Source organism: Larus michahellis, chromosome 1, assembly GCF_964199755.1.
Source record: "Larus michahellis chromosome 1, bLarMic1.1, whole genome shotgun sequence".
Classification (NCBI taxonomy): Eukaryota; Metazoa; Chordata; class Aves; order Charadriiformes; family Laridae; genus Larus; species Larus michahellis.
Genome location: NC_133896.1, coordinates 78,191,202 through 78,206,804, shown reverse-complemented (window position 1 = coordinate 78,206,804; position 15,603 = coordinate 78,191,202). Strand labels below are relative to the sequence as shown.

Genomic DNA, 15,603 nt, shown 5'->3' with positions numbered 1-15,603 from the left:
TGTGCAGTCTGCACAGCTGGAGATTACCTTCAGGAACAAGACTCATCAGTAATTGGCGTGATTCTTAGTGGCCTGTACAGACTGTACATCGTACGAGCACATGTCAGCCTTAAAATTCCTTTCACCTCTATGTCCATCAGTGTTGTAACTAAGATTATTATTAGGCACTGTACAAAGCAGCAGACTCCGAGAACAGCATTGGTCTTCTCTGGTATGGCCATCTACTTTTTGCAAGTCACCAAAAAGTTGTGGGGACTGACACATGGAATACTTTGTAACGTGTTTGCCGCTCCGCTGCTTCTCTGTTTTCTGCTGACATGAGCCTGCAGAGGTAGTGGGGGAGTTCAGAGCAGCCAAAATAAGAATGTGGTTGCTTGGCTGCATTTTTTTTGTGTGTGTTTTTGTTTAACAGAGGCAGAAGCCGCTCACATTGCTGATGAATTCACTGACTTGATTTCTGTCATTTACAGAGTAGAAAAGCCTATGTCAGCAAGCCACACTAGAGGTTGATTTTTTTTTAGTGGTTTTTTTTTTTTTTCAAAAAACCATATATTGCATAGGAAATGGACTGGGGGACCCTGGTCTGGACCTTAGGCCACCCCCAGCCACTGGCTAGTCTGGCATAAAGTTCGCTGGTGAATACGCACCGCACGCCCCATGCACACCAGAACTGGGGAAGGCAGACTCTCCCCCCAGCAGCCAGCACCAGGCACACAGGCAGTGGCCCGTGACCCCGGTCCAGCAGTGCTGAGCTCCTCGCTTGCCTCACTCACGCTGTCCCCCCCGATAGCTGGTTTTGGGAACAGACGCTGTTCCCGCCCTGGTGGCTGGGAGTTCAAGATCCCCACCGGCTCCAGTAGCTGACATGGAGACCTCCCTCACTCCATTCACTGGTACCACAGGCCAGGGGCCCTGGTCTGACCCCGGGAGCTGGTACCAAATTTCCCTCACGCACACACAGGTCTCACCGGTAGCCGGCACTGAGTCCACATGGGACAGAGAGCGAGCACACGCAGAGGGATGCTTAAGAAAAGATTTAATAGGAAGATACAAGAAGCTAGGCCAGACTGCGGTGATCAGGCGCAGGCCTCAGCCAAACAAATGTAGTGACCAGCCCTGTTTTACAGCGGACCGGCCCCTCTTACACCCCTTTCTGTCTACACCCTTTTGTTGCCTCCTGCTCCACCTTCCCCTGTGCATCCCCACCTCCATGTTGGGGGTTCCCCCTGGTGTGCAGTATCACCAGTTGCAAAGTCCAGGCTGATCTTCCTGGAAGCAGCTCCTGTGGTTTCTTGATAGCCCACCAGTTAGTGTAAGTGGTGAGGTTTGTTTCTTGCCATTGTCTCCATGTTTGTTTTGTCAGGCCTGTATCTCCGTGTGTGTTGTTTCTGGTTTCCCCCTTTTCCCCTACTGGACAGGATCCCAGTCAGATAACCTCACTGGGATAAACTTTCTTACTCTCACATGCCCTTATCAATTGATGTGACTGGGCAGGTTTGGTTCTCATCACCGCCTCCCTTACCATGTCAGTCAGGTTTGTGTCCCCATATGTTCTTGTTCATGGCTTCCTCCTTTTCTTATTGTCCCTGCCGCATTGAAAAGGTCCTTGACCGGGTACCCTTAACTCTCCTTTACAGATCCTATACAGATAATCTATATTTCTATAGATATTTCTATAATCTATATTTCTATATATTTCTATATAATCTATATTTATCCTATACAGATAATTGTGCCACATAACATGTCTTGCAATTCTATTCCCACATCTGTCCTAACTTGGGCATTTACTTGCAGAGGTCACATTTCATTTCTATGGTGATGAATGCACATAGTAGGATCGTTTGCACTGAGTTTTCATCCCGATGCCTGGACGAGAGATAGCCAAGGTGAACACAAAGACTGGAAGCTTGCAAGTTCTTGAATGGATATTTTAATTTTAAGGGGCCCACTTGAATGTACAGAAGTAGGAGAGTATTTGGTGTATAGTGGAATAAGCAAGAAAAAAATTGCAATGTAATGAAGAGTGGGTGTACAGTATGGGAAGATAGGGTGTACAGTATGGGTAAAAGATAAAGAAAATAAACTCTGCCCATTCAGACAATAATCAGTTCCATGGAATACTGTAAAATGAGTTCCTCTTCCTTGTGTGCTTTGAGAAGTGTGACACTGTTGTCATGTTAAGGGTGGTAAACCAGCTGGTCCTGGCTGTTTGCACGCTTATTTGCAGACATTTAAAGATTAATTTACAGCTACCACTTTTAGAGTCTTTTGCAAAAGAGATTGTGACTCCACTGCTAGAAACGACAGTCTTAAGCTATGCGCTTCTCAGCTATTGACTTTGTTAACTAGAGATGTCGTTAATGTCTGTATTTATATTTTGCCTGCCTTTTGCCTTAGAATGTCTGAGTTTGGGGTTTTTTTTCAGTATTTCCCTTTTTAGAAAAATGTATTTTGCAATTAGAGAGGGCTAAAAGAAGAATAAAAAAGGATAAGTGTATCAGCATTTGGGGAAGCCTCTTGGTCCATGTGCTGAGACTGTGCCTATCAGGAAGGCAGATAGTGGAAACGACATTATGTTTCCTATCTGAAACCAAGAACAGTTAGATCAATTTCCTGTTCCAGTATCCTAGCCAATAAATGCCAAATTTGACTTAAAGGGAATTAAATCATTGACAGCAAAAGAAACAGCCTTAAATGTTTCTTCTCTTTACTCGGGTTCTCCACTGATACGGTTTTCTTCCCTCTGATTAGTAAAGCAATGTAATACGTACACCAGTAACAGGTGGCGCGTATCTGACTTGTGTCCTGGTTTCATGAACAACATAAGGCCTTAGCCTGCTTACCTCCCTCTTTCTGTTCCCGTGCTCTGCTTGCATTCATGTTGTCATAAAGTGAACCAGACAAAAGATCTGGATCGTTGTTAATAACTCAATTGGAGTGGGAAAGATGGTTCAGCTTAGTTACAGTGCTATTTGGTTTTCTTTTCTGGTCTGTGCACTACTGCATAAATAACATATGGGTCCAGTATAGCTATCTACTGTTGACAAGACATAAAACAAAATGAGAGAAGAATGTCAGGAAAAAAAATATAGCAGGAATGACAGACCTCTGTCTTCGGAAGTAGCTCCAATTTATGGTGTACTGTGCATGAAACAATGCCAGCTGTAAGGAATATCTGCCACCTTAAACTTTGTGAGAAGGCTATCAGGCTAAAGCAGGCAGAAAAGACTCAAATGGCAACAACTGTACTCATCTGTGAGTACATGACACTGTTGTAGTAACATTAGGGTGTTTTTTTAATTTAAAGAAGTCCTTAAGAGAAGGATCACCTAATTACCTAAAACATACATAGAGAAAGACCCCATTAGCTGCAATAGCCTTGTATAGGGCTTAAGGCATGGGAATGGGAGCAGTAGTTATAAAATCTGCTTATCCTTCAACCTACTTATTCACTTTCCTATGCCTCACTTCCCGTTTCATCTCTTCTTTTACGTTTACAACACATATGGAGTGCAGCTTGCAGCTGAGCTTCATTAGCACCCCCCCAGATGCCCTTTGTAATATGCTAACACAGTTTATTGTATTAAGTGATGTGTTTAGGTTATAGACCTGGTGGTGACCAAGTAGCTAGTACATGTAATTTTTTTGCCAGTCAATACCTACCTTTGAGCTAGTGAAGGTTGTCCAAAAAAGTTATCCCAACTGAGGATAGCTGGTGCAAGTTAGGCTTTCAAAAGATGATTGGATATTTGACACACTGTGCTATTATCTATGTATTAACCAGTGGGATTACTTTTCAAAAACTTTTTTCTATAAAAGGGCTGGGTGACACAAATACTTTCATCATAGATTTTGTGTTAACGCAACTGTTGAGAATACCGTATCCTTGACAAAGCACTGTCAACTGCTTACTGGATGTATATGAAAGTGACTTAAACAGCAGCTCCAGACTGAATTTTTTAATGTTTTTGATTATTTTTTTTTAGTATAAGAAATATGACCAAAGCATCAGGATAAGAGAAAGGGAAGAGATAGAAAACCTGGAAAAAAAAGATAAATGGGAGTAAGATGGCTGCATAAGTGAAATAGTGCATGTGTGTGCATGTATACTAGGGCTGGGGAGCGGAAGCAAGAAGGGGAGAGAACATAAAAATATTACAGCTTTAAATCTGTCCTTTAAAATTTTAAATTCAATTTTCATGCTGATGATCTTCTTGAATGTTCATAACCTTACGTATTCCCAATGGGATGGAGTATTGGATGGAGAGTCATGGGACCTGTACTCAGATTTTCATCTCATTTGGCACTTTGTGATGAGGGCAGCCTTACAGAAGCGGTACATAAATGATACAGAGCTGTCAGAAATGAAAGATGTAGCTATAGCGCTTCCTCTAAACACTGTTGTAAGAAGCACGGGGATTGCTGCCGGCTGTAAGCATAAGTAGCTTCTTGTGGAGCTAACAGGCTTCCTGGAATATCTCCACACCAGTGACGTTGCATACTTATTGTCTTTGCATCTCTTCCACAACAAGTGTGTGATGTCCATTTTACTGCATTTAATTGATCACTCTAGTGTGACGGAAGGTGCAAAAATGTTCTCTTCTGTGTCAGTGAATCAGAGGAAATTGTGTTATTACTCTAAATCTTTCTTCTTTATGAAGCAATTGATTTCTGGACTGGAACTGTCTTCTGTTGTGTGCATACACTAGTTATTGCAATGGATCTCCGTTTTTCTTGGCCTTTAACTGCTATGGTGGTAAATATGACTGATTTCCAATTTCACAATATGAACTTTATCTCTTTGTAAAAAACAGGTTTCTATCAAGCATATTCATAAGGTGGTGAGTTTCTAAAAGTCTTCCTTTGATGCACAAAATCCTTCACTGAACAGAATTCAACACTCTATTAATGTGAATTGCATTAGGGAAGACAATATAGTTCTCTTTATAATAGCTATTCATTTAAACTGAAAAGCCCCAACCAGAAGAGATGTGACTAACAGAAACTAACTGTCAGTGCACTTCAGCTGTTTCTGAGATGGAATCTATGTAACGCTTCATCACAGATTGCCAGGTTGTGGACAAAACCACATGTTTTACCCCCTCAGCATAACTGTGGGAGGCATTGGTGAGGCAGTATATAATTAATGTTGGATTTGATCCAGGGTACCTTTCCCTTAGGAGACTAGATCAAGATTTTTAATGGCAGTATGTTTTTAGGACTGTTTTATGGTTCAGCAAACTGTGGAATATTGCATAAAATTAGAACTGCACAGACTGAGAGAGAAGTCCATCTACAGTACAGCTGGCTCCACGTCCTCGCAGTGAAACTTTTCAAAAAGGTGCTTTTCTTTTAAAATAAAAATTAAATTCTAATCCTTTTCAGTTTGACAAATATGAAGAGTGTGGCTGTAAAATGCGATAGGAAAAAATCAACGTGAAGAACTGATTTGAATGTTCTCCTGGGAATGTTGTGGGTTTTATTATTTCGGAAACGGGTTTGCTTAGCCCTGAGGGAAAGGGATTGGAAGAGCATGATAGACATGAGCATGCACAAAGACTACGCTTTCAGTATTAAGAGGGAAGAAATAGGTCGCCGTAGATTAAATGGCTAATTTGGTTTCCTTTAAAGCCACAAGAGGCAGAAAGTGCTGAGCTACAATCAGGAAGAATGGATATTGTCTCCCCTCAGGAGACAGGACAAATAAGCAATGTAGATCTTGCTTTGTAAGCTCTTGCTTCTTGCCTTGTAAACTCTTGATTTACACAAATACACCTATTAATTTATGCTTTACTACTGAGCTGATGTTGCCTTACTGGAAAAAGTGCCAGTTTATGCAATAGCTCTAATTAATCTTGTGCCAATGCTGAGGTTTCAGAAAAACATTTCCAATGCAGGTTGTATGTAAGGAAACACTTTCTTGTTAGTTTTATATATATATATATATATATTTATTTATTATACATTATGCCCAAGAATAGTCCATCCCAGCATCCAGAAAGTGAAGCAAAAGTGGAGATATGCCTGCATGGATGAACCAAGGAGCTCCTGACTGAACTCAAGACATGAAAAGAAAGCACACAAGAGGTGGCAGCACAGAGAGGTGACCTGGGAGGACTACAGCGACATTGCCTCGAGTGTGCACACACAGCCAAAGCTAACTTGGAGTTGAATGTGGTGAAGGATTTGAAGGATAGCAAAAAGGACTTCTAGAGGTATATCAGTAACAAAACAAAACCGACCACAAAACAAACTCAAAACAATTAGGGAAGCAATGGACCTGTTGCTGAATGTGACAGGAGACCTGGTGACAAAGGACAGGGAAAATGCTGAGATATTCAATACCTCAGTGGTAAGATTGGCCATCAGGATTCCCAGGGACATGAGACAAATGGCAAAGTCTGGCCCAGTGAATACTTTCCCTCAGCAGGGTCGGATCAGGTGGCCCGTGTAGGGTCTTGTGGCTGGGATGCTGTGACGGGGGGTTATCAGCTCTGCAGGAGGGATAGGCAGGACAGGCAAGATGAGGGGATAAGTTCTATGTAAGGGAGGAGTTGGATTGTATGGCGCTGTCGTGGTTTAGCCTCAGATGGCAACAAAGAACCACGTGCCACTCGCACGTGCCTTCCTAATACAGGAAGGATCGTAAGAAAAGGCAAGACTCTTGGGTTGGGACAAAGGCAGTTTAACAGAACAGCAAAGGGAACAGGCAAACAACAACAACAACAACAACAACACGGACAGGGGAATATACAAACGCGATTACGGAACCGCCGCTCCCCGCCGCTCGCCGACCGGCCGGACCCGGGACGCCCCAGCCCGCTTTTAAGCAGCAACTTCCTGCCCCCTCCCCCGGCAGCTCAGGGTGGGCGTGGCTCACATGGCATGGAATACCAGGAAAAGTTAACCCTATCCCCACCGGAACCAGGACAGGCGCTTACAGTTGGTGATGACACGGTTGAGAGCCTTTGGGTAAGGATGAAGGAGAAAGCGAGTAAAGAAAATGTTGTTGTGGGATTCTATTATTGAACACCCATCCAGGACGATGAAAGTGATGAATGTCCTCCTAAATTTATTGTTTGTAAACAGAATGGGTCTCATGGGTGAAGTAGTGATTGGTGGCTGTCTTGGTCACAGTGACCAAAAGGTAGTTGAATTTCAAATCATTAGAGGTAGGAGAAAAACTGCCAGCAAAACTTTGGCCCTGGATATGGGGAGAGCAGACTTCGGACTGCTGAAGGAGCCAGTTAGTAAGGTCCCCTGGGAATCTGCTTTTGAAGGTATTGGGGTCCATGAATGCTAGTCACTTTTTAATAGCCAGGAGCAGGCAATTCCAAAGTGTGGGAAATCAAGCAAGCGGGGCAGAAGGCCAACTTGGCTGAGCAGGGATCTTCTAGAACTTAGGTGGAAAAGGAAAGTGTATGGACATTGGAAGCAAGACAAGCGACATGGGAGGACTACAGAGATGCTGTTTGCCACTGTAGGGAGAAAAATCATGCAGCCAAAGCTGCAATTAGAGTTCAAGCTGGCCAGCACTGTGAAGAACAACAAAAAGGGCTTTTCTAAATATGTTAATAGCAAAAGGTGAATCAGAGATAACATTGGTCCATTGCTTGACAGGGCCAGTCACCTCACAAAGAGTGATGTAGACACAGCAGAGACATTTAATGCCTTCTTCACCTCTGTCTTCAACACCGATGATGGGCCCTGGGACCCCCAGAGCCCTGTGTTGGAAGACCGTAACTGGGGGATGATAAACTCCCAGCCGACCCTGAACTTGTTTGAGACTTGCTACTCCAGCTGGATGCACATAAATCTATGGGGCCCAATGGGATTCATCCCAGGGTACTGAATGAGCTGCACAATGTTACCACGGCACCTCTCTCCATTATTTTCCAACGGTCTTGGGAGTCTGGAGAGGTCCCAGTCGGCTGAAAGCTGGCAAATGTTGTCCCAGTTCTCAAGAAGGGTAAGAAGGAAGACCCTGGTAATTACAGGCCTGTCAGTATCATTTCAGTGCCTGGTAAAATTATGGAGAAGGTTATTCTGGGAATTATTGAAAAACACTTGAGAGACAACACAGTCAGTGATCATAGCCAGCACGGGTTCATGACGGGAAAGTCCTGCTTAACCAATTTAATTCCCTTTTATGACAAGGTCACCCATCCAAGGTTACCAAGGGAAGCCAGTAGATGTGGTGGTTTTGGATTTTACCAAGGCTTTTGATACTGTCTCTTACAGTATCCGTCTGGATGAAATGTCCAGCACACAGCTAGACAAGTCCATAACACATTGGGTGAGCAATTGGCTGATGGGTTGGGCTCAAAGGGTTATAGTAAATGGTGTTACATCAGGCTGGCGACCAATCACCAGTGGTGTTCCCTGGGGCTCAGTTTTAGGGACAGTTCTCTTGAATGTTTTTATAAATGATCTGGACGCAGGAATCGAATGTACATTAAGTTTGCCGATAATGCTAAACTAGGAGGAGCTATGGACTCCCTTGAGTGTGGAGAGGCCTTACAGAGAGATCTGGATAGACTAGGGAGCTGGGCAATCACCAACCGTATGAAATTTAAAAAGAGCTACTGCTGGATTCTCCACCTGGTATGGGGTAATCCTGGTTATATGTGCAAATTGAGGGACAAAAGGCTGGAGAGCAGCCCCACGTAAAGAGATCTGGGGGTTTGGATTGATAGCAAATTGAATATGAGTTCACAGTGTGCCCCGGCAGCCAAAAGGGCTAACTGTGTCCTGGGGTGCATCAAGCACAGCATAGCTAGCCGGTCAAGGGAGGTGATTGTCTCACTCTGCACTGTGCTGCTGTGGCCCCACCTTGAGTACTGTGTGCAGTTTTGGGCACCTCAGTATCAGAAGGACATCAAACTATGAGAGTGTGTCCAGAGGAGGACAGCCAAGATAGTGAAAGGCCTCAAGAGCAAGACAAGGAGCAGCTGAGGTCACTTGGTTAGTTCAGCTTGGAGAAGAGAAGGCTGAGGGGTGACCTCATTGCAGTCTACTACTTCCTCAAGGAGGGCAGCGGAAGGGGAGGTGCTGATCTCCTCTCTCTGGTGACCAGTGATAGGACACGAGGAAATGTTAGGGGAAGTTCAGATTGGACATTAGGAAAAGGTTCTTCACTGAGAGGGTGGTGGGTCACTGTAACAGGCTCTTCAGGGAAGTGATCATGGCAGCCAGTCTGACAGGGTTTGACGAGGGTCTTTACAATGCTCTTAGTCATATGGTTTAGTTTTAGGTAGTCCTGCAAGAAGCAGGGAGCTGGACTTGATGATCCTTATGGTCCTTTCCAACTTGAGATATTCTATGATTCTATGAATCTGATGGGATGCATCCCGGAGAAGTGAGGGAGCTGGCCAGTGTTATTGCAAGGTGACTCACAATCAGGAGGAATGTTTCTGGCAGGTTTGAGGAAGGTGATCCTTCCCCTCTACTCAGCACTCAGACCACATCTGGAGTGCTGTGTGCAGTTCTGGGTTTCCCAGTACAAGACACGCAGGTACTGCAACGAATCCAGCAAACAGCCACTAAAATGATTGGGATCGAAAAACTTGAGGAAAGACACAAATTGAAATACAGGAAATTCCACCTAAACATAAAAAAAAATGTTTTTACTGTGTGCATGGTAAAGGTTCTGGAGAGAGGTTCTGGAGTCTCCATCTTTGGAGATTTTCAAAATCCAATTGGACAAGGCCCTGGGCAACCTGCTCTAGCTGACTCTGCTGTGAGGTTGGGATAGATGACAGCCAGATTAATTTCATGATTAAAGTTTGATTTTTAGAAAAGTCTTGCACGCTATTTTGCAGTGTAGCACAATCAAACTTTTACTGCTCCAGGTGACATGAGCATGAAGTCAATCATGTATTTCCTTCACTCCGGCAAGTGAGATGACTCTAGAGCAGGTCAAGCTGGAAGACCTCCAGTTTCCCAGCTGTCAGTTATTACAATCTCTGTTTTATAGCCAATCTGTAAATTTCTTGCACTATGTTTATGACTCCAGTTTCTGTAACTTGTCCTCTGATCCCTGAGCATAGAAAAAGAAAACATGATTTTGAATATTATTATAAAGTTCCCTCAGGGTGATGCAATTTCATAGGCAATTAAAAGCTGCATTAGTGTGGAAAGCCAAAATAGGCCTGTTACTAACAGCCTAAACGTAGAAGAAAATGACCCCTTGCATCCCAATAGTATGATGGATCTCCAGACTGAAATAAACACACGTCACCATAAATAAAATGTGAAATACAGCCTGTTTTATTTAAAGGGTGGGGTTTTATTTTTATGTTGCACTTGTCATTTCCTGATTTAAGGGCTGCAAGCTGTCTTCTGCCTACCACCTGTTTCTGTTTGTAGTTCTGGCATTTGTACAATCCAATGATAGAGACTGTCATCTAGTTTCTAACTCATTTTACATTAAACATAGCAGTCAGAAGGATCCTAGCTCTGGACAATATGTTTTGCACACCAGTGATTTTCAAAATCTCTTGGTTTTAGTCCTTAAAGAAAATAAGTGATTTTGTACCTAGACTTCACAGAGAACCATTTTGGACTCATATAAAGGGGTGGAATTCTTTAAAGTATTTCATTTATTGCTGTAATTTAAGCCCGTGTTAAGAAGTAGATTCTTGCGTATGCACCTTTATTCTTGGGCTCTTTTTTCTCTTTGCAGTTAGTGTCATAGTTTCTGACACCACAGTATATGAATTTACTGCTTTTCACTCCACTTACTCCAGGAGGGAGATATGGAAATAGATTTGATTCTGGCTTTTCAAGAAGAACAAACTTGTGACTGCTGAAACCTGTCAGGGTCTTTGTCTCTGCCATCATCAGCTAGGGAATGCAGTGTATATGAAGGTATATGATCAGAAACTGCTGAAAAAAATCACAGCAGTATGAGTGCAATTTTGAAAGCATAATTCTATTCTGAAACAGGTTTCTTCAAGGCCCCGGAGGCTGAATTTCCACAGTAGTATATAGGAATCCGATGTTCCAATCACACCAAATTTCTACGTGATAAATTTACCCTTTAGCTAAATGTCAAAGTAGTCCATTCCTTGTATGGGTCTTCTGGGCTTGGATGATTACAGTGATACTCCTCTGAAAGACATAGGTAGTTGCTCCTTATTTTTGCAACTCCTCCAGTTTGCGAATACTTTGATCAAAGTCCAATATTCTGCCCAATTTTCCCAAAAAGAAAAGAAAAGAAAAAAAAGATTCATTTTAATGCAGAGGACATAAAATGGATAGGTGTCATGGTGCAGGTTTCACCTGCCAGGTGACACTCAGTCAGGACACTCAGTTGGAAATAATAAATACTTGGATTCTTCTTTTGGCTAATGTGATTAAATTCGGTAGCTCCCACAACTGCTACTCACAAGAAGTAAAAATGAAGATTTCTTTCTTTCTTTGGGAGAACTAGACAAGACAGTGCAATTCAAACTGCAGCTTTGACCCCAAATTTTCAAACAATACCAGGCTCAGTAATTTAAAGAGTTTATAAGAGTTATTGCTAAGCCCTATCTTCTAGTTCACGTATCCGCATGAGTACTGCAATATGGTAGTGGTCCTACACTAGTAAGTATTGTATGTCTTGCTTCTTACGCCACTGTTTGTTCTTCCTAATGAAGAGCTAGAATCCGTAACTTTTTGCTATGAGAGAGAAAGAAAACAGAGCAAAGGCCCAGTTCTAGCTGGCTCTGTAAGGCTCTACTCCAAAGTATTCACAGATACATGCAAAAATAGCATTAGCTGACTAGACAAGACCTGGACAAGTTCAGTCACCAGCTCTTCTACTATTCCTTCGGAGGCCCAAAACTTTCTTACAGGAACTCAGAAAGTCTAAACTGCATCATAGTAAATGCTAAGAAAGAAAACTGAATGAGTTGTTGCAACAAGGTGCCTAAGCAGCCCCAAGTTTTAAGATATATGCTCTGTGACTTTAATACATTAATGTTACCATTAAGTCTGCAAACGCTACTTCAGCAACCTTTTTTCCCCATGCATGTGACAAATTCTCTTTGCTGTTCTAGAATTTTCCTCAGTCTTAGCTAATCCTGAACACAGGATGTTTCTTGGAAATATTCCTATACTGTTTCTCGCCCTGTCTTCCCTGAATTGCTTGAGTATGGAATGCTGTGGTGCCCTCTAGAATAGCTTTCAACATGGTAAGAAGTTAACTTTCTATAGGCCGTCTTCAGTTTCTTCACAATTTTCTGAATTTTTCTAGTACCTTGTGGCTGAAAGCGTGCCGTCATTTCTCTGAAAGAATCTTGTCCACAGCTTTAAAAGAAACGTAATTCCATCTTTTACGTGCTACTTTACTAACATAGCAAAAAGTTAAACAGAGAAGTTAGCCTGAGTCAAGTCAGCATGTGCAGAGTATTACAACTATTCAACATGCTGATTGCCTGGTAACTACCTGTGTGCCTATTTTCGTCCACAGTACATATAAGGCAGCTACTGCGGTAAGCAAGTTTCAAATATTTACTCTACTACTAAGCATAGATATGAGCAATAACTGTCAAGTAGCACGTTAACGTACTGTAAACCCACAGGCAAGCTTGCCTTAGGGAAACTTGTAGAAGCCTATAGTCAAAGAATCATAACAATTAGTGAAGTAAAATTACCCTTTGCAGAAGCCATCCTAGTTAAACTCGGTTACATAATAATCAACTAGTCATTTAACAACTGTTTTAAACTATTACTTGTAGGACTTTGCAAGTAGATATATCAGGCATACATGCCTGTATTCTGCAAACTACCTCCAGGTCTTCCTTATGTTCCCCTTTATAGATGCAAGATTTGCTATTTACCAGTGTCCTAGTATTATAGCTTACTTGAAGGAGATAAGCCTGAAGGATTACAGGCTGTTCAGGAAAGATGGGGTGTGAAGGCAATAAGGAGGGCTTGTGCACTGTGAAAAGGAGTCCTTAGGTGCATGGAGTCTTATCTTGGGACAGCTGATGAACCCATGGAGAGCGTGGGTAAGGACCAGAGAACAGACCAGTGCAGCTGATGTCGTAGCAGCTGTCTGCTACCAGATGACCCGATCAAGAAGAGGCAGATGAAGCCTTCTTCAGGCGCCATGAGCTAAGAGCTCTTCTGCAGTGGGGAGATCTTACAATTACTATGTTGAGTATTTTTCTCTTCCTGGGAGACTACCCAGAGAACCTGATCCCAGACGCATGTATCTACACATTTTTCAAAATATACTTTGGCCTAAGTGAATGTGAAACCCGTTCAGTCTCCCATTGTAATCTTCTGTACCCGTGTAACTAGACTTGGGGTGGTCTGAAACCACAAGGTGTGGAAGATTCTAGTTGGTCCATTCCGATTGCTTACCACCGTAAGATCTTGCCGTGGATTGATGTTCCTGCACCCTTCCAAACCCTTCTGCCCTGTGCCGTTCGGGTTACGGAGGTTACAACTCCACGCCTTCACCCTAGAAACCCATCGTGCAGGTAGTCCCTGGCTGCTAGCGGGACCAAGGAAGGCAGCCCCTCGCCGACCTCCCCCGCCTCTCCGACCCGACTCGCCGCCGGAGGCGAGTTGGTCCAGCCACAGGTGAGGTGCGATCGCCCGCCGCGCCGCAGCGGCCTCCCGGGCGGGGCATCCCGGCCCCGGCCCCGGCCCCGGCCCCGGCCCCGGCCCCGGCCCCGGCCCCGGCCCCGGCCCCGGCCCCGGCCGCACGGCCCCGCCGGCAGGGAGGAGGCTGGGCTGGACGGGCTCTCCGTCCCGCCCCCGGGGCGCAGCGCGCCTCGCCCCATTATGCCACCGGTGCTCGAAACAAAGTTTAGAAAGCCGTTTCAACCATTCTGCGGTCTCACTTCCACCCTGAGGCGTGGGACGGCGGAGGGCAGCCGCGCTGGCCGGCGCGCAAGGCTCGCATCGCGCCTTCGTCTGGACGCCTGCAGGGAGCGGCGGGAGGTGAGTCGGAGGAAAGCATCGTGGGCCAAAAGTCGGGGGAGGAAAAAGAAGAGGACCGTGCGCAGCCAGATCATTCTCCCGGCGAAGCTGCCGGCGGACAAGCACTCGCGGACGCTGCTTCAGCCTTCTTTGCAGAGCCCCGATGTCTCAACCAGAGCCCTGCTCCTCCGCCGCGCTCCGCCTGTTGCAAGCTTCGCTTCCTGCGAGTCTGCAACAGAACGTCGCCTTTGCGGGCTCTGCGGGGCCGGGCAGGGGCTCGGCAGGTTTCGGGCAGCCGGCAAGGGATAGCCGTTACTAGCCCACGCCCCGTCCCCAAATGCCAATCGGCATCCCTACGGCAGCGGTGGGCCGTGCCCCGCGGCGGGGGCTGCGCCGGCGGCAGGGGCGGGCGGTGCTGGCCGGAAGGAAGGTCGGAAAAGTTGCAGGGCGGGAGGAGAGGCTCTGCCTGCCGGCTGGTGCGGGGCCGGCGGCGGCGGCGGGGGTCGGGTGCTGCATTGGCAGCCCCGGGCACTTTCGTTAACCCACAGCTCGCTCTCAAGCTGGAGGGCAGCAGGATCTGAACCGCAGCGGTTGCCAAACAGGCTGCTCCTGCCTCCGCCTGGCCGGCCTGCCGGCGTGAAAGCCAGCGAGTTGCTTAAGCCCACGCTACGTTGTTTCCGTGCTTTGTACGGCACCGGTACCGGCACGGGAGCAATATGGGGCGAGGAGCTTGCGTTCAGAACGGCGACAGCCGAGCATGCTGGAATGTGAGGTGTCGTGGCCCCTCCTACACGGAGGATGTTTGGTAAAGGTGGTGCTCAAAAGTGCTGTTGACTGATAGTCTTTGTGCTTGCACTTCTGCATTCCCCGTGTAACTTCATGCTAAGGCCAAAAGGCGGAGGAGTCACTTTATGGCCTGGTTACTTCAGGAGCTGACCGGTTGGTTTTCAGTGTGTTTCCCTGCAGATAGAAAAGGTAATTTAGTTTGTGGCCGGTGACTACCTTCAGGGTACTAGGAACAGGCCCACCAAATACTTGTTAAAGATGAAGGCAGTGCTGCTACAGGTGGTTGTAAAAATGATTCTTGTGTTCCCCTACAAAATAGTTCGGTGTCAGTCTTAACATTGCTGTAGCACTAGTGCGGTATCCGATTTAGTTTTTTGACTTTCTTGATACTGAATGCTTATGATGACTGTAAATGACAGTTATAACAGAAACTTACTGCTACTGGGATAATAGATTTCTTAATGTATACCAACAGAACAGATTATGACTGCATGTAATGCAACTTGGGTAGCATCACAATTGGGAGAATGGTGAAATCCGAATGGAACACTTCGACTAATTTAACATACTTTTCTATTTTCTTAGTTGCAACTTTGTGGTTTTCATTGATAGTTTCCAGATTGTTTAACTTTTCTTTTCGGATGGCGTGTTGAATTATTCTGATGCACCGGTAAAAGTTTATTGATCGTCTATGGGATGTCCTAAGGGCTCTGATATCTGGTCCCCAAATTTATCATTAGGGACTTCAGTATTGTACAACTCAAAAGGTAACTGTTACACCCAAAAGACTGAAAATTAAATGTCCATCTTTGCTATGCTAAATTTTCATCTTGACATCAAGAAAAGAAATCAGAAGTCGGTGTTTCAAGTACAAAGAGCATTCATATTTCTGTG

The 15,603-nt window shown here is 44.8% G+C and overlaps 1 protein-coding gene across 2 annotated transcripts in view; it reads left to right on the top strand.

The window, feature by feature from the left end:
- The first annotated feature begins 13,760 nt into the window (after positions 1-13,760).
- CRACR2A (calcium release activated channel regulator 2A) overlaps positions 13,761-15,603 on the top strand; it is a 69,969-nt gene continuing 68,126 nt past the window's right edge. Inside the window, exon 1 of one of the 2 annotated variants that reach the window (XM_074588190.1) lies at positions 13,761-13,944. The gene's annotated coding sequence lies outside the window, so the exon portion shown is untranslated. Of the gene's footprint in view, positions 13,945-14,772; positions 14,899-15,603 lie in introns of those variants that run through there. The other variant, XM_074588201.1, reaches the window with a different exon arrangement.